This window comes from Schistocerca americana, chromosome 3 (assembly GCF_021461395.2).
Source record: "Schistocerca americana isolate TAMUIC-IGC-003095 chromosome 3, iqSchAmer2.1, whole genome shotgun sequence".
Lineage (NCBI taxonomy): Eukaryota > Metazoa > Arthropoda > Insecta > Orthoptera > Acrididae > Schistocerca > Schistocerca americana.
This window is the reverse complement of record NC_060121.1, coordinates 728,631,571-728,655,452: the sequence shown is the minus strand read 5'-3', so window position 1 is coordinate 728,655,452 and position 23,882 is coordinate 728,631,571.

The following is a 23,882-nucleotide window of genomic DNA, read 5'->3' as shown; positions in this document are numbered from 1 at the left end:
AAATCACACGACATTCACCTGTTGCTTGTCCATAGTTTGTTTCAGTTCGTCACTTACTTTTATAAGAGCGGTCGTCGTAAAGCGATATTGCCGGAAATCCTTCTAGTACTCGTCTAAAAGATTATTTGACGTTAAGTAATCGGTAAGCTGGCTGTTCGTAGACTATGTATTCTAAATTCTTGGATAATGCTGGTAGAACGCAAATGAGCCTGCAGCCAGAAGGTTATTTAGCAGATTCCTTATTAAATAATGGTTCTATGAGTCGCTGCCATGAGGATGTTGAGAAGATACAGGAAGTCAGAGAATGGTTGAGAACGTCTTATTTTGGGCAATAGAGGACCGACGAGAAAACTAATTATTTGCACTGTTATATTATCGTGTCATGCGGCTGCCGAACGAATACGCGCAACGGACTTCCCGATGATTTTTAGAGCTTACCGGCTGCTGATTAAAAACTGCGCATTCAGCGAACGCTATACCCTAGCGTCTAGTATCTATCACCGTCCATAACGGGAGTAAAACTTGCTAAAAATAAACAGCTTTCACATATTTCCGAAGTAGTGTATAATTAATTTTTTCAACCAAAAGTTTAATTTTCGTTTGCGTATTTATGAAGACTAGTTCGAAAATGTGTGATAACTCGTAGACACTCCAGTGCCTCACGTTTATCCTCAGCATATACAAGAACTGAAAGTTATATGGAACTCTTTGCTTTAGGTGGGAAGTTATAGGAATTTCTGCAAACACAAGTCACCTAGCATACTTTTGATGAAAAATGTCACTTCTGAGAAAGCAGATATTTTTTGTTCATCATGCCGATTGCTTTAATGTGGGCCGTCACCATTTCCTCTCCTGTACCAATGTTTTCATCTCACTGTAGTCCTTAGACACAACGTCTTCAGTTATTTGTTATATACACGGTGAGTCACCTAACATTACCGCTGTATATATTTCGTAAACCACATCAAATACTGACGAATCGATTCCACAGACCGAACGTGAGGAGAGGGGCTAGTGTAATTGGTTAATACAAACCATAAAAAATTGCACGGAAGTGTGTTTTTTAACACAAACCTAGGTTTTTTAAAATGGAACCCCGTTAGTTTTGTTAACACATCTGAACATATAAACAAATAGGTAATCAATGCCGTTTGTTGCATTGTAAAATGTTAATTACATCCGTAGATATTGTAACCTAAAGTTGACGCTTGAGTACCACTCCTCCGCTGTTCGATCGTGTGTATCGGAGAGCACTGCAACATACATCGCGTTTCTACAGAATGATCTGCCAACGTTGCTCGAAAATGTCCCACTGGAAACGCGTCGACGTATGTGGTATCAGCATGATGGTGCACCTGCACATTCCGCAATTAACACTAGGCTGACCCTTGACAGGATGTTCGACGGGCGTTTCATAGGACGTGGAGGACGTATAAATTGGCCAGCCCGTTCTCCTGATCTTACACCTCTGGACTTCTTTCTGTGGGGTACCTTAAAGGAGAATGTGTACCGTGATGTGCCTACAACCCCAGAGGATATGAAACAACGTATTGTGACAGCCTGCGGCGACATTACACTGGATGTACTGCGGCGTGTACGACATTCATTACGCCAGAGATTGCAATTGTGTGCAGCAAATGATGGCCACCACATTGAACATCTATTGACCTGACATCTACATCTACATTTATACTCCGCAAGCCACCCAAGGGTGTGTGGCGGAGGGCACTTTACGTGCCACTGTCATTACCTCCCTTTCCTGTTCAAGTCGCGTATGGTTCGCGGGAAGAACGACTGTCTGAAAGCCTCCGTGCGCGCTCTAATCTCTCTAATTTTACATTCGTGATCTCCTCGGGAGGCATAAGTAGGGGGAAGCAATATATTCGATACCTCATCCAGAAACACACCCTCTCGAAACCTGGCGAGCAAGCTACACCGCGATGCAGAGCGCCTCTCTTGCAGAGTCTGCCACTTGAGTTTGTTAAACATCTCCGTAACGCTATCACGGTTACCAAATAGCCGTGTGACGAAACGCGCCGCTCTTCTTTGGATCTTCTCTATCTTCTCCGTCAACCCGATCTGGTACGGATCCTACACTGACGAGCAATACTCAAGTATACGTCGAACGAGTGTTTTGTAAGCCACCTCCTTAGTTGATGGACTACATTTTCTAAGGACTCTCCCAATGAATCTCAACCTAGTACCCACCTTACCAACAATTAATTTTATTTGATCATTCCACTTCAAATCATTCCGCACGCATACTCCCAGATATTTTACAGAAGTAACTGCTACCAGTGTTTGTTCCGCTATCATATAATCATACAATAAAGGATCCTTCTTTCTGTGTATTCGCAATACATTACATTTGTCTATGTTAAGGGTCAGTTGCCACTCCCTACACCAAGTGCCTATCCGCTGCAGATCTTCCTGCATTTCGCTACAATTTTCTAATGCTGCGACTTCTCTGTATACTACAGCATCATCCGCGAAAAGCATCATGGAACTTCCGACACTATCTACTAGGTCATTTATATATATTGTGAAAAGCAATGGTCCCATAACACTCTTCTGTGGCACGCCAGAGGTTACCTTAACGCCTGTAGACGTCTCTCCATTGATAACAACATGCTGTGTTCTGTTTGCTAAAAACTCTTCAATCCAGCCACACAGCTGGTCTGAATATCCCGTAGGCTCTTACTTTGTTTATCAGGCGACAGTGCGGAACTGTATCGAACGCCTTCCGGAAGTCAAGAAAAATAGCATCTACCTGGGAGCCTGTATCTAATATTTTCTGGGTCTCATGAACAAATAAAGCGAGTTGAGTCTCACACGATCGCTGTTTCCGGAATCCATGTTGATTCCTACAGAGTAGATTCTGGGTTTCCAAAAACGACATGATACTCGAGCAAAAAACATGTTCTAAAATTCTACAACAGATCGACGTCAGAGATATAGGTCTATAGTTTTGCGCATCTGCTCGACGACCCTTCTTGAAGACTGGGACTATCTGTGCTCTTTTCCAATCATTTGGAACCTTCCGTTCCTCTAGAGAATTGCGGTACACGGCTGTTAGAAGGGGGGCAAGTTCTTTCGCGTACTCTGTGTAGAATCGAATTGGTATCCCGTCAGGTCCAGTGGACTTTCCTCTGTTGAGTGATTCCAGTTGCTTTTCTATTCCTTGGACACTTATTTCGATGTCAGCCATTTTTTCGTTTGTGCGAGGATTTAGAGGAGGAACTGCAGTGCGGTCTTCCTCTGTGAAACAGCTTTGGAAAAAGGTGTTTAGTATTTCAGCTTTACGCGTGTCATTCTCTGTTTCAATGCCATCATCATCCTGGAGTGTCTGGATATGCTGTTTCGAGCCACTTACTGATTTAACGTAAGACCAGAACTTCCTAGGATTTTCTGTCAAGTCGGTACATAGAATTTTACTTTCGAATTCACTGAACGCTTCACGCATAGCCCTCCTTACGCTAACTTTGACATCGTTTAGCTTCTGTTTGTCTGAGATGTTTTGGCTGCGTTTAAACTTGGAGTAAAGCTCTCTTTGCTTTCGCAGTAGTTCCCTAACTTTTTTGTTTTACCACGGTGGGTTTTTCCCGTCCCTCAAGTTTTACTCGGCACGTACCTGTCTAAAACGCATTTTTCGATTGCCTTGAACTTTTTCCATAAACACTCAACATTGTCAGTGTCGGAACAGAAATTTTCGTTTTGATCTGTAAGGTACTCTGAAATCTGCCTTTTATTACTCTTGCTAAACAGATAAACCTTCCTCCTTTTTTTTATATTCCTATTAACTTCCATATTCAGGGATGCTGCAACGGCCTTATGATCACTGAGTCCCTGTTCTGCACATACAGAGTCGAAAAGTTCGGGTCTGTTTGTTATCAGTAGGTCCAAGATGTTATCTCCACGAGTCGGTTCTCTGTTTAATTGCTCGAGGTAATTTTCTGATAGTGCACTCAGTACAATGTCACTCGATGCTCTGTCCCTACCACCCGTCCTAAACATCTGAGTGTCCCAGTCTATATCTGGTAAATTGAAATCTCCACCTAAGACTATAACATGCTGAGAAAATTTATGTGAAATGTATTCCAAATTTTCTCTCAGTTGTTCTGCCACTAATGCTGCTGAGTCGGGAGGTCGGTAAAAGGAGCCAATTATTAACCTAGCTCGGTTGTTGAGTGTAACCTCCACCCACAATAATTCACAGGAACTATCCACTTCTACTTCACTACAGGATAAACTACTACTAACAGCGACGAACACTCCACCACCGGTTGCATGCAATCTATCCTTTCTAAACACCGTCTGTGCCTTTGTAAAAATTTCGGCAGAATTTATCTCTGGCTTAAGCCAGCTTTCTGTACCTATAACGATTTCAGCTTCGGTGCTTTCTATCAGCGCTTGAAGTTCCGGTACTTTACCAACGCAGCTTCGACAGTTTACAATTACAATACCGATTGCTGCTTGGTCCCCGCATGTCCTGACTTTGCCCCGTTGAGGCTGTTGCCGTTTCTGTACTTGCCCAAGGCCATCTAACCTAAAAAACCCTACCAGCCCAGGCCACACAACCCCTGCTACCCGTGTAGCCGCTTGTTGCGTGTAGTGAACTCCTGACCTATCCAGTTGAACCCGAAACCCCACCACCCTATGGCGCAAGTCGAGGAATCTGCAGCCCACACGGTCACAGAACCGTCTCAGCCTCTGATTCAGACCCTCCAATCGGCTCTGTACCAAAGGTCCACAGTCAGTCCTGTCGACGATGCTGCAGATGGTGAGCTCTGCTTTCATCCCGCTAGCGAGACTGGCAGTCTCCACCAAATCAGATAGCCGCCGGAAGCCAGAGAGGATTTCCTCCGATCCATAGCGACACACATCATTGGTGCCGACATGAGCGACCACCTGCAGATGGGTGCACCCTGTACCCTTCATGGCATCCGGAAGGACCCTTTCCACATCTGGAATGACTCCCCCCGGTATGCACACGGAGTGCACATTGGTTTTCTTCCCCTCTCTTGCTGCCACATGTCGGGACACACTCTATTCCACACCGTAATTGAAAACGGAAACCACGTGTGTACGTGTACCTCACCCCTCATGGTAATGTACACGTGCGTCAGTGAAAAAGACCAATAAAAAGGTGTTAGCATGTGGACGTAATGTGCTGTTCCAGTCTCTTCTGTACCTAAGGTCCATCACCGTTCCCTTTGGATCCCTACGTAATTCGGTGCTCTCCGATACACACGATCGAACAGTGGAGGAGTGGTACTCAAGCGTCAACTTTAGGTTACAGTATCTCCGGATGTAATTAACATTTTACAATGCAACAAACGGCACTGATTACGTATTTGTTTGTATGTTCAGATGTGCTAACAAAACTAACGTGGTTCGATTTAAAAAAAACGTAGGTTTGTGTTAAAAAACATACTTCCGTGCATTTCTGTATGGTTTGTATTAAACAATTACGCTAGCCCCTCTCCTCACGTTCGGTCTGTGGGATCGGTTCTTCAGTATTTGATGTGGTTTACGAAATATATCCAGCGGTAACTTTAGGTGACTCACCCTGTATATTCCAATCTCTGTCTTTCCCTACAGTTTTAACACTTAACGGCTGTCTTAGTTCCATACAAGGTAAGCCTTAATACATGTCTATCATTCTGCCCCTTCTCTTACTTAGTGGTTTCCTCATAGTATGTTACTACCATGTAAGTAGAGGTAGAGAAGGGGTTGTTGCAGTCTCTCTCCTCTCCCTTCCACCCCTCTCCTAACTTATCGTCATGCCCACTTTTACTGTGTAGCTCATATGCATACGATTATAGGAAGATCCTGTACTGAACAGACTTGGAACCTGTAAACACTCTGGAAGGTTAAAATGGCTCAAATGGCTCTGAGCACTATGGGACTTAACATCTATGGTCACCAGTCCCCTAGAACTTAGAACTACTTAAACCTAACTAACCTAAGGACATCACACAACACCCAGTCATCAGGAGGCAGAGAAAATCCCTGACCCCGCCGGGAATCGAACCCGGAAACCCGGGCGCGGGAAGCGAGAACGCTACCGGAAGGTTAGACATAGGAACAACACCGTAGTCACATTCGTGCACTTTAAAAAGGCCTATGACTCAATAGACCGGCAGACCCTCTTTGACTCACAAGAAGAACATGGGAGAGACAGAAAAACTAGGGTACTCATAAAGCACTCATAGACACCACGTCCAAAATAAAATGTATGGGAGAAATTTCAGTACCGTTCCAGATGCACACAGGTACCAGACAAGGAGTCGGTCCGTCATCACTTTTATTCAGCGTGGTTTTGGGCAAAAGTATCAATCAACAGGAATGAATTGGCATTTGGACTGGAGAGCAATTCTACTGCTGCCAACGTATGTTTCGTGTAAGGATCACGACTATAAGATAAGAGAAATTAGAGCTCGTATGAATATGTGCAGAAGGGTCGTTTTTTCCTCATTGTGTTTGTGAGTGGAACGGGAGAGGAAATGACTAGTAGTGATACAATGTAAGCTTTTATTTGTTTGTCCTGTCACGCAGGCGATAGATCTACACTAAAGGGACAACTACAGTCATTGGTTCACTACCTTGATACTTCCAAGAAATGTGAATATCTTCATGCAATTACTTTATTTTCATAACTAGCTGAGTATCCATCATTACCTGGGCATGTATTTATTCCAATTCTATTACTCCATCTTCTCCTCTCCAGTCTCTTTGTCCACCTCCTTCTCCTCTCTCTGTCTACATTCTCTTCTCTTCTTGCAGCTCATCTCCTCCCCTCTCTCTCGGTCCATCGTCTCATTCCTTTCTCTATTCATTTCCCCCTCCCTGCGTCTTTATCCATCTCCTCCTCCTCCTCTCCCAGCCCATCATCTTCTCCCCCATCTGACCATCTCCTCCTCTTCTCTTTCCCTGTCCATTCCCCTCGCTCCCACCCCCCGCCTCCCATTCTGTTCATCTCCTCCGCAACTATATCTCCGTCCATCTCCTCCATCCTCCTCTACGTACCCATCTACCCCCCCCCTCCCCCCGCATTCTCTTTCTCTCTCCACGTCATCACTTTCACCCTAATAGGAAGTTGCTGGTTCTTATCCCCATAGCATTTTTTTTCCAGATAGGATATAATATGTGTATCAAGTTTCGTTGAAATAGATTCTGGGATTTTGGAGGAGTTTCTTCATCTGTGGCTTTGCCCACATTTGCACATGCAACGAATATTTAATATATTTGACACATTTGTGTACACGTATTTCACCTACATCTTTACCGAGTTTGCTCTACAGCTTCGTTTTCACGTAGCTCAATGTTTGACTCATATCTCCTGACCTATGTGTTGTACAATAATATAATTATGTAGACATATTTAGCGGCATATATGGACGCTGTCTGTGAAATGTGTTGCGAATAGAGTTAGTAGCAAAGAAATAATAAATTTAAACGTTATGCCTTATGCAGTAGTTCTACTGCAAGAACAGTGAAAATGTAGTAAGCAATAAACTTTTTACCTCTCACCATTTTGCGGGGGCTGTTAGGGAGAATAATTTTCGTATAGGTTTTTAATTATGTGTAAAGTTTGTTGGAACTCACTAAGTTCTCTCATTCTCAAATACTCGATGAATAAAGGCTGGGGAATTGCATGTCGTAGGATAGACTTCTTTTTCACCCCGACCTCCACCCCTCTGACAGGTAGGTGATTCTTATCCACAGAGCGATTCTTTCCAGACAGTAAGTAATACAGTGATATAACACTAATCAGTAAGTGTACACCAACTGCAGTCCAATGTCCCTTCTGTAACTACCGTAGATGACAAAAATGTTTGTTCTTTGGTACGCAATCAGACACTTACTCACAAAGCACATTGGATATGTTCAACGCCCAAGTACCTAACGTATGAGGTGGGGGCAGTGCTTTCCTACGATCAATTTTACTCGATGGATACCTGTGTGACGAAGAAACAGTTCAGGCGTTCACAAACATTGTGAACATTAACATACTTAGCAACAACAATAACAGTGTGTAGCATTCCTCTCTGCCATGTGAAAGGTGTTTACAGTCATGGTATGTTAGAAAGTGACGGTATCAACTCTGAACATGACGGATGATGCTACCCGTACACTACACTTGGCATCTGAAATGCAGTCCACTAACTCTAACTCTATTGAACAGAGATAATATCAAAACTGGACCAGTTACCATCGCATCTGACAAGGACGTTATCGTGATTATTATGCACACATTAATCAAATCATAAAAAAAGCAAACTTACATGAAATTTTGTACTAAACTGTATTGTTAATGGAGACATGCCACTCTACATTATAAATAATAAATTGAGTGTAACAACAAATGCTAAATTGTGAAGTGGTCTTCGGACATTAAGATGCTATGTTCTTGTGATGTTTATAACATCTGGGAAGAGTCAGTAATCAATCAGTTTAATTGTCAGGAGCAAAGCAAGGAAATTTTAAAGGCTGCAATAGATGCTCTTGTAGGAGATATAGCAACTGCAATTGTGCTTCATACGGATATGATAGTAAGTATTACGTCCACCAGTTTTGTGTAATAAAATAAGAGAGGTTACAAAGGTACCCACATACCCTGTCCAAAACTGTTGAACTATGGGTGCTGGTGGAGTTAAACCACGAAATCTCAGCATCCAGACACAAGTAGAAGTAAGAGTAGGAAATGGACTAATACAATGCCGATTTTTAATCACAAATAGAAGTGTCGAATGTAGTGTGGGACTAGACATTTTACATAAGAAGGATGCTAAGACCTCTCCATGGTTAAATGCTATTTGTACTTTGACAGCCAAAGAATCACAATAGATCTGATAAAGAAAAAGGTGAACCACGCTAAGTACTGCCAAGGGATAAGAGTTAAGATAGTTAAAGCCAAAACTGCACCCACCTGTAACATATGTGCGCAATGTAGCACCCCCATGAGATTTATTGCTACAACTCATATTCCACCCCATGTTCAAAGAAAGCATCAGTTAGTAATGAAGTAAAACAGATGCTACAATTGCACATAAATGAACCACACATTTCAACGTAGTGCAGGCCGTTGTTAACTTTTGTGAAATCTGGAGGCAACATTCATTTGGTTTTGGAATGGGGGAAATCAACAAAATTATCATTACTGTATGAACTTGGCCAGAGAATTTGGAAGAGCAATTACAGAATTTTTTTAAGTTGAATTCCTTACTAGCATTGATGTACGAAGTTCCTACTGCCAGGTGAGACTAACCGAAGAATCTAGGAAATACACAGCCTTTATTTTAGCTGGTAGAAGCTGTCAGTTCTACGTGTTGCCATTTGCTGAAATGTAAGCTCAGTAGTATTCCTAACTGCACTAGATATGATATTGGGACCTGAACCACTTGATCAAGTTACACTGTATGTTGACGGTATGCTCATGGCTACACAGAAATGGGAAGAACTTACAGTTACTCGAAAAGATACTAAACAAGTTTTAAAAGGCAGGATTAACAACTAATTTACCAAAATCTAAATTTATGAGAGAAAAGATCAAACTCCTTGGTCATATATTACCTCTACTGTAATAACATCTGACCCTGATAAATTCAGTGCTATCAAAAACTTTCTGTATCCACTTACAAAGAATCAACTAAAAGCATTCTTGGATTTACGTTAATTGTTTCGTAGATCTGTACCTGATCAGCTTTTGGACGGTTCTACCTTACTAGATCTTTTAAAGAAAAATGTACCATGGATCTGGACCAATGAGTGTGAGAGTGACTATGATGCATAGAAAGCAGCCTTCGTAAATTTCACTATTCTCCGTCATTCTGAGGTGAATAAGGATTTTTGTAGAGTTATTGATGCATCATTTTCTGGATTAGGAGCTTGCCTATTTCAGATACATGAGGAAGAAGGAAAACGAGAAAGACAAGTCAAAAGTTTTGTTGGCCACACCTTATCTTAATATGAACGCTCATACTCAGGTACTGAGCCAGAAGCTTTAGGAATAGTTTGAGAATTTTAAAAAATCAACTATTATGTCTACGGAAAGAAAATTATAATCTATTGTGACCATTAAGCACTGAGTTTTCTCAGATACGCAAATTACTGCACCCTCACTTATCACACTGCTCTTGGCTTCTTCAGTAGTACAATTCTGAAATCGTTTACTTATCTGGAAGAGATAATACTGCGGCAGATGCTTTATAAAGACTACCACAAGATTTTTCAGAATATACTGAGCTAGTGGAACAAACGACTCATTGTCGAGTACTATTAACGCAAGGTAAATACTGTCGTCAATATTACTTGGACATCTGCAAGAAAATGGATGAATCACAGGATGCAGACCATCGTTGACAAAAGATAAAATCATTTTTTTCACAGGATCCTGTATACAGACTGAACCAGTACTATGTGATACACTATGATGTTCCTAATTCTGAACACTTGGTTTGTTTGCATTCCTAGCACTTACGAAGACGAATTAATGTGGTATACACATAATGGTTGGAGACATTACGGAGCTTCTAAGTATGAAGATAAAATTAACTTATACTGTTATTTTCCCAACATGAGGAAGCAAACACAGTTACTAATAAAAACCTGTCTCGTTCGTCAAAAATCCAAACCCACTACCAATCACTTCATCCTGTGCTGCATCCTATTGTACCAACATAACAACTTCAAATAGTCTACGTGTGCGTTACCAGTCCCCTTCCCACTACCAGTGGTCGAGTTAAGTATGCTATTGCCTTATGTGATACTCTCACTAACTACCTTAATTTATAGGCTAAAAAGTCAAGAGCAGCGACTCCTATTGGCAATAAAATAGTAAGTCATTACATTCCAACAGCTGGCAAACCCAATTTTACTTGTCACAGAGAATTCACTATGTTCATTAGGACATACGCACACAATCACCAAACAAAATGGGTCGATTATTTGGAACTTTTTGAACAGGTGGTAAACGATCTTCCTTTGCATAACACACAATTTACTCCAGTTGATATGATAAGTAAATCCAGAGCGAAGAATGAATGAATAGATCCACTGCGCGTGGTAGGCAGAGAAGAATGTTCCGTGAGGAAAAGGTTAGGAAAGTATTAATTCTACTGACACAGCAAGCATGCTTACGTAAGTTGTACTATCGTGAGAAATTACAACAAATACGGGCTTAGCAAGCAGAGACTACATTCTTTTAAAAACGCACCCCAAAACATTGCTTCTGCACAAGAAGTATTGGAAGTGGCAATTTTTCGGTTTATCCTAAAGGATATAAAATAATGGGATTATTTTTGCATCAGAATCGAAAGAAATATTTTTTTTTAATGAGTCTTAATTTTTGTACGTGAATTTATGTTTAAGTGTAACCTTAAAGGAACTTTGTAATTAGTTAAGCTATGACATCTACAAGGAAAGGAGGTGCGTTAATGAAGTTAAGGAATAATAATATTACGCATGTGAGACAATTATTTAAGTGTTCTATATAAGACGAGACTTCAAGAACAGGTATTAAGTTAAACCTGTAACTCGTTTCCTGAAATTAACCTAGAGAATAAACACTTTACTACGAACAATGCTGCCTCAGCTATTAGAATATTCACCGATTTGTGAACGTACGTAAATAGTAGAAATACGAATAGTCACTTGCATACTCACTACCTCAAACTCAAGACAAAGAGGGAGGTGTACTGACTCAGTAATTAGGCTATGTGCATAACATTATAAGTACTACTCATGCCAAAGCTATGTAAATATTAGGATAAGAGATGAATGAACACTGTGGTTTGATTTCTCGTGAACTGTACATATGTGTACAGGTTCTGCTCAGCTCTGGGCATTTGTTTTATTACGTTTCTGTATTCCTTCGTATTGTTTTCTATGTTAATGCTACATTTCTATACAGAAATTGAATTTTAACCTGTGATAGACCGTTTTGTCTTGTCCTGAGTAACCATGGTACTCTCTTGAAACCACGTTAGATGAATCAAGCGAGATTCGCTTTTATGAATCTAAGAAATGTCAGTAAATATGAATATGTGATAGCCAACAGAAAATTTTCTTAATTGGAGATATGTACATAGTTAACTTATAATTAGTTTACCTAAGATATTAAGTTAGAAAACCTTGGAATCCGTATGGAAAAATGACGAGAGTATGAACTATGAAACGTATAATAGTGAACTGGGTTGTGTTGAAGTGCAACTTTAAAGAACTACTGCGGTAGTGATTACGATAGGTGATATAACTATGATGGACGCGTATTACGTGAAGTTCGACGGTACGTTCATAGTAGCACAGTGGGACATTGTGAAACAAAGAAGACATGCTGTAATGATAATAAGCTTAAGTAACTACCACATTTAATACGGAACCATTACGTATATAATTGATGCGTGTGTAAATAGATATCAGTTTCCTATTTCAGGTAATATGTTTACTATATAATTAAATTAACTCTTCCTTACTATGTCTTGTGTTTGTCATTCTCTGTATGAGAGTAATTCTATGATACTACTGTTTCATTCACGCCAAAACTGATAAGTTCTCTGAGGTGACTTTGAGGTGTCGGATGAACGAAATTGATGGTACCTGAATATCGCTCCGGTCGATGACTTCAGTAGAGAGGCAGGCTACTGAGATTGACCTTAACACAGCCAAGTGACGTAGCCTGTGCTATTTCTTTTGTACCAATTCCTGTGCTCCTCATTATCTGCAAACGATCCAGAAACCCCCCACCTCAATAAACACAACAGTACCCAGCGTATCACAAGGAAATGAAATTAACTTGTTACTAACACGCCATGATCCTGACATGTGAAAGACACAAAGAATACTAGCCACCAGCGAAAAAGTGTATATGATCAACAAAATATGTGTTGAGCATTTTAGACTAAAAAGTGCAGGAGTGTCGCCATGGCGTGACTGTAAAATATCAGCTGTAGACTGTGACTCGTCTTTTGCTCAAAAGAAACTTTATTCATAGGTAGTTAATTGGACAGGAAATGACAACTTTGTTTAACTATCTAATTAACTAATAGGAAGAACTTGTGTATATTTACACAAAAGCAAACTTTAACCATTGTAATGTATAACTCATTATACTTATCATAAATTAAATACTACGTATAATTTTCCATGTCATTTGAAACATTCCTCCACCAATACGACTTTGAATGGCTACTCCAACATGATGTAACACTTGTCATAGCCTTCCATGGGGATGATATATCTTCATTGATTCTATTGTGAGAGCCTCACTTACCTGTATCTGCCGTTTAGAGATGTGAGTCCTTCAGATCTTTTTTTCCGTAAACTAACATTAATGTAAGACATTATGTTGTTAATCTTAAGTTAAATCATTATAATTATCATAATTTCGACAGGTTTTGAGCTTATATTCATTTCATATACCTGTCCTGTATCCATAATTGTGTAATCGCAATTTATGTTTTAGCCTCATATTTCCGCTGTATTTATAGGTTCGGCGATGTGATGACTACGCGCCACCCTCATGCTATTACGTGATTAATTATTTCACTTATTTTAGAGTCTGCAGTCTGATTTGCCTCGCACTCGAAGTCTGATTTTTTTCTGCTGTTCAGTGCGATACACATCTTCTCATTGTACAGCAATTTCACAACCTCGCACATCATCCAACTCATAGTTACTTAACAGTGAATTTTGCGTCTGTATTCTCGACACAACGTCAAAAGAAGCGACAATACGCGCAGAATCAGCTGCAGTGGGAACTATTCCACGTCATTTCCTTTCCCTCTGCAGCTGCTGTAGTACGTCCCGTCAATGAGAAATTTAACAATGTATCTTGACACTTTAATTTAACAGACTACTGGATATATTACAATAGTCGTCAGTATCTGAAGTACTGCGATGTATTGACCTACGTTTCCCTGTTTTATAGGATAAAGGGATAATGTAGTCTAGAAATACACCGAGGTGACAAACGCATGGGCTGTCTCCAAATATCATGTCGGACCTCCTCCTGAACTGGTGTCGAGGAGCAACTCGTGGCATGGACTGAACAAGCCGTTTGATCCCTGCAGAATTAAATTATTTAGCCATGCTGCCTCTATAGCCGTCCATTAGTGCGAAAGTCTTCCCGGTGCAGGTTTTTGTGCACGAACTGGCCTTTCGATTATGTCACATATATGTTCGATCGGATTCATGACGGGTGATCCGGGTGGTAAAATTATTTACTTGCTTTGTTCAGAATGTTCTTCAAACCAGTTGCGCACAATTGTGGCCCGGTGACATGGTGCATTATCATGCATAAAAGTTCAATCGTTGTTTGGGAACATGAAGTCCATGAATGGCTATAAATGGTTCAATAAATGGTTCAAATGGCTCTAAGCACTATGGGACTTAACATCTGAGGTCAGCCGGCCGAAGTGGCCGTGCGGTTAAAGGCGCTGCAGTCTGGAACCGCAAGACCGCTACGGTCGCAGGTTCGAATCCTGCCTCGGGCATGGATGTTTGTGATGTCCTTAGGTTAGTTAGGTTTAACTAGTTCTAAGTTCTAGGGGACTAATGACCTCAGAAGTTGAGTCCCATAGTGCTCAGAGCCATTTTGAACATCTGAGGTCATAAATCCCTTAGACTTAGAACTACTTAAACCTAACTAACCTAAGGACATCACACACACCCATGCCCGAGGCAGAGTTCGAACCTGCGACCGCAGCAGCAGCACGGTTCCGGACTGAAGCGCCTAGAATAGCTCGGTCACAGCGGCTGGCTACAAATGGTCTGCAAGTCGCCGAACACAACCACTTCCAGACAATGATTGGTTCAGCTGGACTAGAAGACTCAGTCCATTCCATTTAAACCCAGCCCACTCCATAATGGAGTCACCACCACTTTCCACAGTGTCTTGTTGTTGACAACTTGGGCCCATGGCTTTATGTGGTCTGTGCCACAAAGGAGCTCTACCATTAGCTCTTAGCAACTGAAATCTGGACTCATCTGACCAGGATACAGTTTTCCAGTAGTCTAAGCCCAGCCGATATGGTCACGAGCCCACGAGAGGCGCTGCATGCGATTTCGTACTGTTAGCAAAGACACTCGCGTAGGTCACCTCCTCCCATAGTCCATTAATACCAATTTCGTCACACTGTCCTAAAGGATACGTTCGCGAACGTCCCACGTCGGTTTCTGTTGTTGTTTCAAGCAGTGTTGCTCGTCTGTTACTATTGACAACTATGCACAGACGCTGCTGCTCTCGTTAAGCGAAGGTCATCGACCACTGCGTTGTCCGTGGTGAGAGGTAATGCCTGAAATTTGGTATTCTCGGCACACTCTTGATAGTGTGGACCTCGGAATATTGAATTCCCTAATGATTTCGGAAACTGAATGTCCCATGTGTCCAGCCCCAACTACCATAATTACATTGGATTCATTTTCCCCTGAGTACAAATGACACTTCCGCCACTGCACTGCCCTTCTATCCCTTGTGTAAGCGATATTACCACCATCTGTATATGTGCATATCGCTATCCCGTGACTTGTCACCTCAGCGTATGTTGTGGTAAATGTCACACATTTTCGGCAACTGGTAAATAAAAAGCAGACGTATAAAAATGAGTTGAGAGATAGAAAGCATCGTAGAAAACACCCAACCATTAAATGATCAGATATCTTTATGTGAACTGTAGGATCCCTGTAGGTCAGAAGTGGGCAAGTCACAAGTGGTAAAGAAATATACCAGCGTTTATTCGAAGAGGGTATTCCGTAACTATGTTGTTGTTGTTGTGGTCTTCAGTCCAGAGACTGGTTTAATGCGGCTCTCCATGCTACTCTATCCTGTGCAAGCTTCTTCATCTCCCAGTACCCACTGCAGCCTACATCCTTCTGAATATGCTGAGCGTATTCATCTCTTGATCTCCCTCTACGATTTTTCCCCTCCACGCCGCCATTAAATACTAAATTGGCGATCCCTTGATGCTTCAGAACGTGCCCTACCAACCGATCCCTTCTTCTAGTGAAGTTTCGCCACAAATTCCTCTTCTCCCCATTTCTGTTCAGTACCTCCTCATTAGTTACATGATCTATCCATCTAATCCTCAACATTCTTCTGTAGCACCACATTTCGATAGCTTCTATTCTCTTCTTGTCTAAACTATTTATCGTCCATGTTCCACTTCCATACATGGCTACACTCTATACAAATAATTTCAGAAATGACTTCCTGACACTTAAATCTATACTCGATGTTAACAAATTTCTCTTCTTCAGAAACACTTTCCTTCCCATTGCCAGTCCACATTTTATACGCCTCTACTCCAAACATCATCAGTTATTTTTCTCTCCAAATAGCAAAACTTATCTACTACTTTAAGTGTCTCATTCCTAATTTAATTCCCTCAGCATCACCTGATTTAATTCGACTACATTCCATTATACTCGTTTTGCTTTTGTTGATGTCCATTTTATATCCTCCTTTCAAGACACTGTCCATTCCGTTCAACTGCTCTTCTAGGTCCTTTGCTGCCTCTGACAGAATTACAATGTCATCGGCAAACCTCAAACTTTTTATTAATTCTCCATGGATTTTGATTCCTACTCCGTATTTTTCTTTTGTTTCCTTTACTGCTTGCTCAATATACAGATTGAATAACATTGGGGATAGGCTACAACCCCATCTCACTCCTTTCCCAACCACTGCTTCCCTTTCATGCCCCTCGACTCTTATAACTGCCATCTGGTTTTTGTACAAATTGTAAATAGCCTTTCGCTCCCTGTATTTGACCCCTGCCCCTCAGAATTTGAAACAGTGTATTCCAGTCAAAATTGTCAAAAGCTTTCACTAAGTCTACAAATGATAGAAACGTAGGTTTGCTTTTCCTTAATCTATCTTCTAAGATAAGTCGTCAGGTCAGTATTGCCTCACGCGTCTAGCGGTTCAGGCGCTCAGTTCGGAAGCGCGCGACTGCTACGGTCGCAGGTTCGAATCCTGCCTCGGGCATGGATGTGTGTGATGTCCTTAGGTTAGTTAGGTTTAAGTAGTTCTAAGTTCTAGGGGACTGATGACCACAGATGTTAAGTCCCATAGTGCTCAGAGCCAGCCAGCCTCACGTGTTCCAACATTTCTACGGAATCCAAATTGATCTTCCCCGAGGTCGGCTTCTACCAGTTTTTCCATTCGTCTGTAAAGAATTCGTGTTAGTATTTTGCAGCCGTGACTTATTAAACTGATAGTTCGGTAATTTTCGCATCTGTCAACACCTGCTTTCTTTGGTATTGGAATTATAATATTCTTGTTGAAGTCTGAGGGTATTTCACCTGTCTCATAGATCTTGCTCACCAGATGGAACGGTTTTGTCAGGCCTGGCTCTCCCAAGGCTATCAGTAGTTCTGACGGAATGTTGTTTATTCTTGGGGCCTTGTTTGGACTTAGGTCTTTCAGCGCTCTGTCAAACTCTGCACGCAGTATCATATCTCTCACTTCATCGTCATCTACGTCCTCTTCCATTTCCATAATATTGCCCTCAAGTACATCGCCCTTGTATAGACCCTCTATATACTCCTTCCACCTTTCTGCTTTCCCTTCTTTGCTTAGAACTGGTTTTCCATCTGAGCTCTTGATATCCATATAGGTGGTTCTCTTTTCTCCAAAGGTCTCTTTTTAATTTTCCTGTAGGCAGTACTTATCTTACCCCTAGTGATATATGCCTCTACATCCTTACATTTGTCCCCTAGCCATCCCTGCTTATCCATTTTGCTCTTTCTGTCGACCTCATTTTTGAGACATTTGTATTCCTTTTTGCCTACTTCATTTACTGTATTTTTATTTTTTCTTCTTTCATCAATTAAATTCATTATATCTTCTGTTACCCAAGTATTTCTACTAGCCCTCGTCTTTTTGCCTACTTGATCCTCTGCTGCCTTCACTATTTCATCTCTCAAAGCTACCCGTTGTTCTTCTACTGTATTTCGTTCCCCCGCTCTTGTCAATCGTTCCCTTATATTCTCTCTGAAATTCTCTACAGCCCCTGGTTCTTTCAGTTTATCCAAGTTCCATCTCCTTAAATTCCCACCTTTTTGCAGTTTCTTCAATTTTAATCTACAGTTCATAACCAATAGATTGTGGTCAGAGTCCACATCCCGGAAATGTCTTAAAATTTAAAAGCTGGTTCCTGAATCTCTGTTTTACAATTATGTAATCCATCTGTAGCCTTCCAGTATCTCCAGGCCTCTTCCACGTATACAACCTTCTTTTATGATTCTTAAGCTAATTGTTAGCTATAATTAAGTTATGCTCTGTGCAAAACTCTACCAGGCGGCTTCATCTTTCATTCCTTACCCCCATTCCATATTCACCTACTACTTTTCCTTCTCTTCCTTTTCCTACTATCAGTCCCCCATGACTATTAAATTTTCGTCTCCCTTCACTACCAGAATAATCTCTTTCATCTCGTCATAGATTTCTTCAGTCTCTTCGTCATCTGGGACACTAGAATAATCGGTGTTGCTACCAGGCCTTGTAGGGTATATAAAGAGCGTGAACAGCTTCAGGTGGTGAGTGATCACTGTGAATGGCATGAAAATATCAAGTACACTTTTGAGGCAGCGTTATCAGCACCCGTTAGAGTTTCAAAGTGGCTTTATTGTTGGTATGCATCTGGCTGGCTGGTAGAATTGTGTAATATCCATATCTGTGGGGCATTCTGATGTGATGATGGCCTGTGTTGGACTGTGTGAGAACATGAGGCGCCAGACATACTTGTCGTCAATCTTCCTGTCGACTGCGTCTGAACCCCGCTAAGGAGGATCGCCGTACTGTGCACCACATCTGAGAACAAGTAATGGGTGTCCTGCAACGTTCTGTGACATCTTGCACCATTGGTCACAGACTATCAGCGGACGGGCTACACGGTTAATGCCCCATACATAAGCTGTCGATAACACGACACGAACGGCTGCATTTGAGATGTAATCATGACCAGAAAGCACGGAGTATTGATGAATAACGTTGCACTGTGTTTAGCAGTGAACTGTGGTTCTGCGAAACCCTGGATAACCTTCGTCGGCGAGTATGGCGGCGAACTGAGGTCCAGTGTTTTGGGAAGGCACTGTGGGGATATTCCAGGCAGTATATTGTGGAGAGCCATAGGGTGTGACTTCAGTTGCGGCTGATTGTGATTGAGGGAACTTGACGGCAGAACAGTGTATCACGACATCCTGCGTTCTCAGAGAGTGAAAGTATCACTGTGCCATATTTAAACAGGACAACATAGGTCCGTGTAAGGCACGTGTCTCTGTGAACTCTGTTTGTGATGGTGAGCAACTCCCACGGTCTTCAAAGTACTCATATCGGTCACCGACAGAACATGTGTGGGACCTGTTCTGTCCCAGTATAGTGTCCTTTTCATATATTTGACATGAACAATACAAATAACGACAGAAGAACTATACATGCGTAATGTTGTGTGAACGTTAATGCCTAATGTGATATGGACAAAGTGACGAAATAACTTTAAAGACAATTTGTCGATTCTGATAATAGAAAAAAAGACATTATTCTCCGTGATATAAGATCATATGTGTAAACAAAAGAACTGAGCACTATAATCTTTGTTATATTATACACTCCTGGAAATTGAAATAAGAACACCGTGAATTCATTGTCCCAGGGAGGGGAAACTTTATTGACACATTCCTGGGGTCAGATACATCACATGATCACACTGACAGAACCACAGGCACATAGACACAGGCAACAGAGCATGCACAATGTCGGCACTAGTACAGTGTATATCCACCTTTCGCAGCAATGCAGGCTGCTATTCTCCCATGGAGACGATCGTAGAGATGCTGGATGTAGTCCTGTGGAACGGCTTGCCATGCCATTTCCACCTGGCGCCTCAGTTGGACCAGCGTTCGTGCTGGACGTGCAGACCGCGTGAGACGACGCTTCATCCAGTCCCAAACATGCTCAATGGGGGACAGATCCGGAGACCTTGCTGGCCAGGGTAGTTGACTTACACCTTCTAGAGCACGTTGGGTGGCACGGGATACATGCGGACGTGCATTGTCCTGTTGGAACAGCAAGTTCCCTTGCCGGTCTAGGAATGGTAGAACGATGGGTTCGATGACGGTTTGGATGTACCGTGCAGTATTCAGTGTCCCCTCGACGATCACCAGTGGTGTACGGCCAGTGTAGGAGATCGCTCCCCACACCATGATGCCGGGTGTTGGCCCTGTGTGCCTCGGTCGTATGCAGTCCTGATTGTGGCGCTCACCTGCACGGCGCCAAACACGCATACGACCATCGTTGGCACCAAGGCAGAAGCGACTCTCATCGCAGAAGACGACACGTCTCCATTCGTCCCTCCATTCACGCCTGTCGCGACACCACTGGAGGCGGGCTGCACGATGTTGGGGCGTGAGCGGAAGACGGCCTAACGGTGTGCGGGACCGTAGCCCAGCTTCATGGAGACGGTTGCGAATGGTCCTCGCCGATACCCCAGGAGCAACAGTGTCCCTAATTTGCTGGGAAGTGGCGGTGCGGTCCCCTACGGCACTGCGTAGGATCCTACGGTCTTGGCGTGCATCCGTGCGTCGCTGCGGTCCGGTCCCAGGTCGACGGGCACGTGCACCTTCCGCCGACCACTGGCGACAACATCGATGTACTGTGGAGACCTCACGCCCCACGTGTTGAGCAATTCGGCGGTACGTCCACCCGGCCTCCCGCATGCCCACTATACGCCCTCGCTCAAAGTCCGTCAACTGCACATACGGTTCACGTCCACGCTGTCGCGGCATGCTACCAGTGTTAAAGACTGCGATGGAGCTCCGTATGCCACGGCAAACTGGCTGACACTGACGGCGGCGGTGCACAAATGCTGCGCAGCTAGCGCCATTCGACGGCCAACACCGCGGTTCCTGGTGTGTCCGCTGTGCCGTGCGTGTGATCATTGCTTGTACAGCCCTCTCGCAGTGTCCGGAGCAAGTATGGTGGGTCTGACACACCGGTGTCAATGTGTTCTTATTTCCATTTCCAGGATTGTAAAAGGATTGGAAGACAATGAACTTAGTCGTCGTCTTCTGATGTTTTCTTGTGTCTTAGCTATTGTTTGAGTGCAGAAGGTACAATTATATTGTCATAGCTTTTGTCTTGCTCTCGTTTAATTACTAGAACATAACTGATGTGTAAAAAAGTTACGAAAATATATTAAGCTAATCTGGAGTGCAGAGTAATCATTTAAGGAACCCACGCCACAGTTGTTATGACGCAAGAGTTTGTGTAGCATTTTTTGCAGCTGCTGCGGAGCTAGCTGCGAACATCTTTGACTTAGAAAGTTGGCCGCCATTACGCGGCGCATTTAAACTTTTTATTTCCACAGGGAATACGACGAAGCCGGAGCAGAAGAACTTATTTAAAAATACTATCAAAATAAATCAGCATTAAATCACAAGATTTATTTTATCATAAAGTGACTATTTTCAGTGTTACAATTTATTATAGGTCAGGTGCCTCTTTGCATAAATTTTATTATGCTAACGCATCTGATATTATTTGTAGGGAGCCTGGCGCTCTTTTTCAATCAGAATTTAAAGTTTAATTTGGCAGCCTGAAAATATAATATTGCTTATTTGTAGTTTTTACTTACGAGGTTTTATGAAAGATAGCTTTACGAAATTTAACTTCACGAACTTAATAGAATCCTCATATAACTTACAGCAGAAAGAGACATTACACCAGCCAGTATCCAGGATGTTATAGACCATTTATAACAGTTGTGGACCAACTTGCCTCAGAAGAGGACATAAGGGCTTTAGGGCATTGTTTCATGTCAGTGCGTGCTTCAAGACCAGAAGGGGTGCAACGTCATTATGAAAAGTGGTTTGGTACTGACAAGTTCTTTCTCCGATTTTCTACCTCTGAAGTGACATCACGTCTTCTGGCCAGCGAAGTTTCATTTAGTTGTCTCCTCCTGTTCTGGGTGCTTCATTTTTTTAGTCAGGTTGTGCAATTTTGAAGGAGGCGACTCCCTCCCCATGGAGTTTATGGCCGTCATGTGGTGATTCAGGAAATCGTGTGAAAGCGTCACGCAGGGACAAGGTGCTACCGAATCAAACACGAGGAAGCGGTCGGAGAATTTTCAAAACATGTGGACAAAACCAGCAAAAGCAGTCGCATCCTTGACACGGGAAAGTGGGTTGTTGCACGTCGTAGGGCACGCTGCCTCTCAGTAAAAGGGTTGCGCGGCGTGATGAAATAGGCGGCTAGCCCCCGAGTCTCTAAATGTGCGCTGTATATCTAACTTTGAAGAGCTTACGGGGAAAAGAAAAATTTTACGTTTCCACGTCGGAGAGCGCGGTCGGAGTCGCAGCGGGAAGAATGGCAGTAAAATGCGGCGACACAAAAATGCTTTCAACTGTCATTTCCTTGGCGCTCATTTGTCGCGGCGTTACACGCTTTATTAAACTAATAACTCGCATTTCCCGCAGCTGAGGCAGCGAGGCGAGGGGCCGCGCAAGTTGGCTGCTTTAGTGCGCGCCTTACTGCAGCCGTCATCTGCGAGCCGCGATACCGCCCGCGTGAAGTGCTGTGAAGTGCGCCCCGCGAAGCGCTGCGCCAGAAGCGCTTCTACCCCAGTCGCGGAATTAGCGCGCCAGCGGCGTCTGCGGTTAGGCAATTAACCGCTACTGTTGTGCCAGCTGGCGGATGTGCATTATACTGCAAAAGCAGCGTTCCTCATGAAGGCATATTTTCGGGGCCATTCCACAAGTTGATTATCGAACATTCCACTGACACCCGATTGCCATGAAAATAATAGTGACTCCCATTAAAGGGCACACTGGTCGTTTTGGAGCGTTGTAGATGGCGTACAACTAGAGTTGCGCTCTAGCCAAACTGCAGTTCAATACTTTTGGTACTGCACATAAATGACATAGTAAATACTATGATTACCTGTAGCATTTGTAGCATAGGCAGGGTTATTGTTGTTGTGGTCTTCAGTCCTCAGACTGGTTTGACGCAGCTCTCCATGCTATCCTATCCTGTGCAAGCTTCTTCATCTCCCAGTACTTACTGCAACCTGCATCCTTCTGAATCTGCTTAGTGTATTCATCTCTTGGTCTCCCTCTACGATTTTTACCCTCCACGCTGCTCTCCAATGCTAACTTTGTGATCCCTTGATGCCTCAGAACATGTCCTACCATCCGATCCCTTCTTCTTGTAAAGTTGTGTCACAAACTCCTCTTCTCCCCAATTCTATTCAATACCTCCTCATTAGTTTTGTGATCTACCCATCTAATTTTCACCATTCTTCTGTAGCACCACATTTCGAAAACTTCTATTCTCTTCTTGTCCAAACTATTTATTGGCCACGTTTCACTTCCATACATGGCTACACTCCATACAAATACTTTCAGAAACGACTTTCTGACACTTAAATCTATACTCGATGTTAAAAAATTTCGCTTCTTCAGAAACGCCTTCCTTGCCATTGCCAGTCTCCATTTAATATCTTCTCTACTTCGACCATCATCAGTTATTTTGCTCGCCAAATAGCAAAACTCCTTTACTACTTTAAGTGTCTCATTTCCTAATCTAATTCCCTCAGCATCATCCGACTTAATTCATCTGCATTGCATTATCCTCGTTTTGCTTTTGTTGACGTTCATCTTACATCCTCCTTTCAAGACACTGTCCATTCCGTTCAACTGCTCTTCCAAGTCCTTTGCTGTCTCTGACAGAATTACAATGTCATCAGCGAACCTCAAAGTTTTTATTTCTTCTCCGTAGATTTTAATACCTACTCCGAATTTTTCTTTTGTTTCCTTTACTGGTTGCTCAATATGCAGATTGAATAACATCAGGGAAAGGCTACAACCCTGTCCCACTCCCTTCC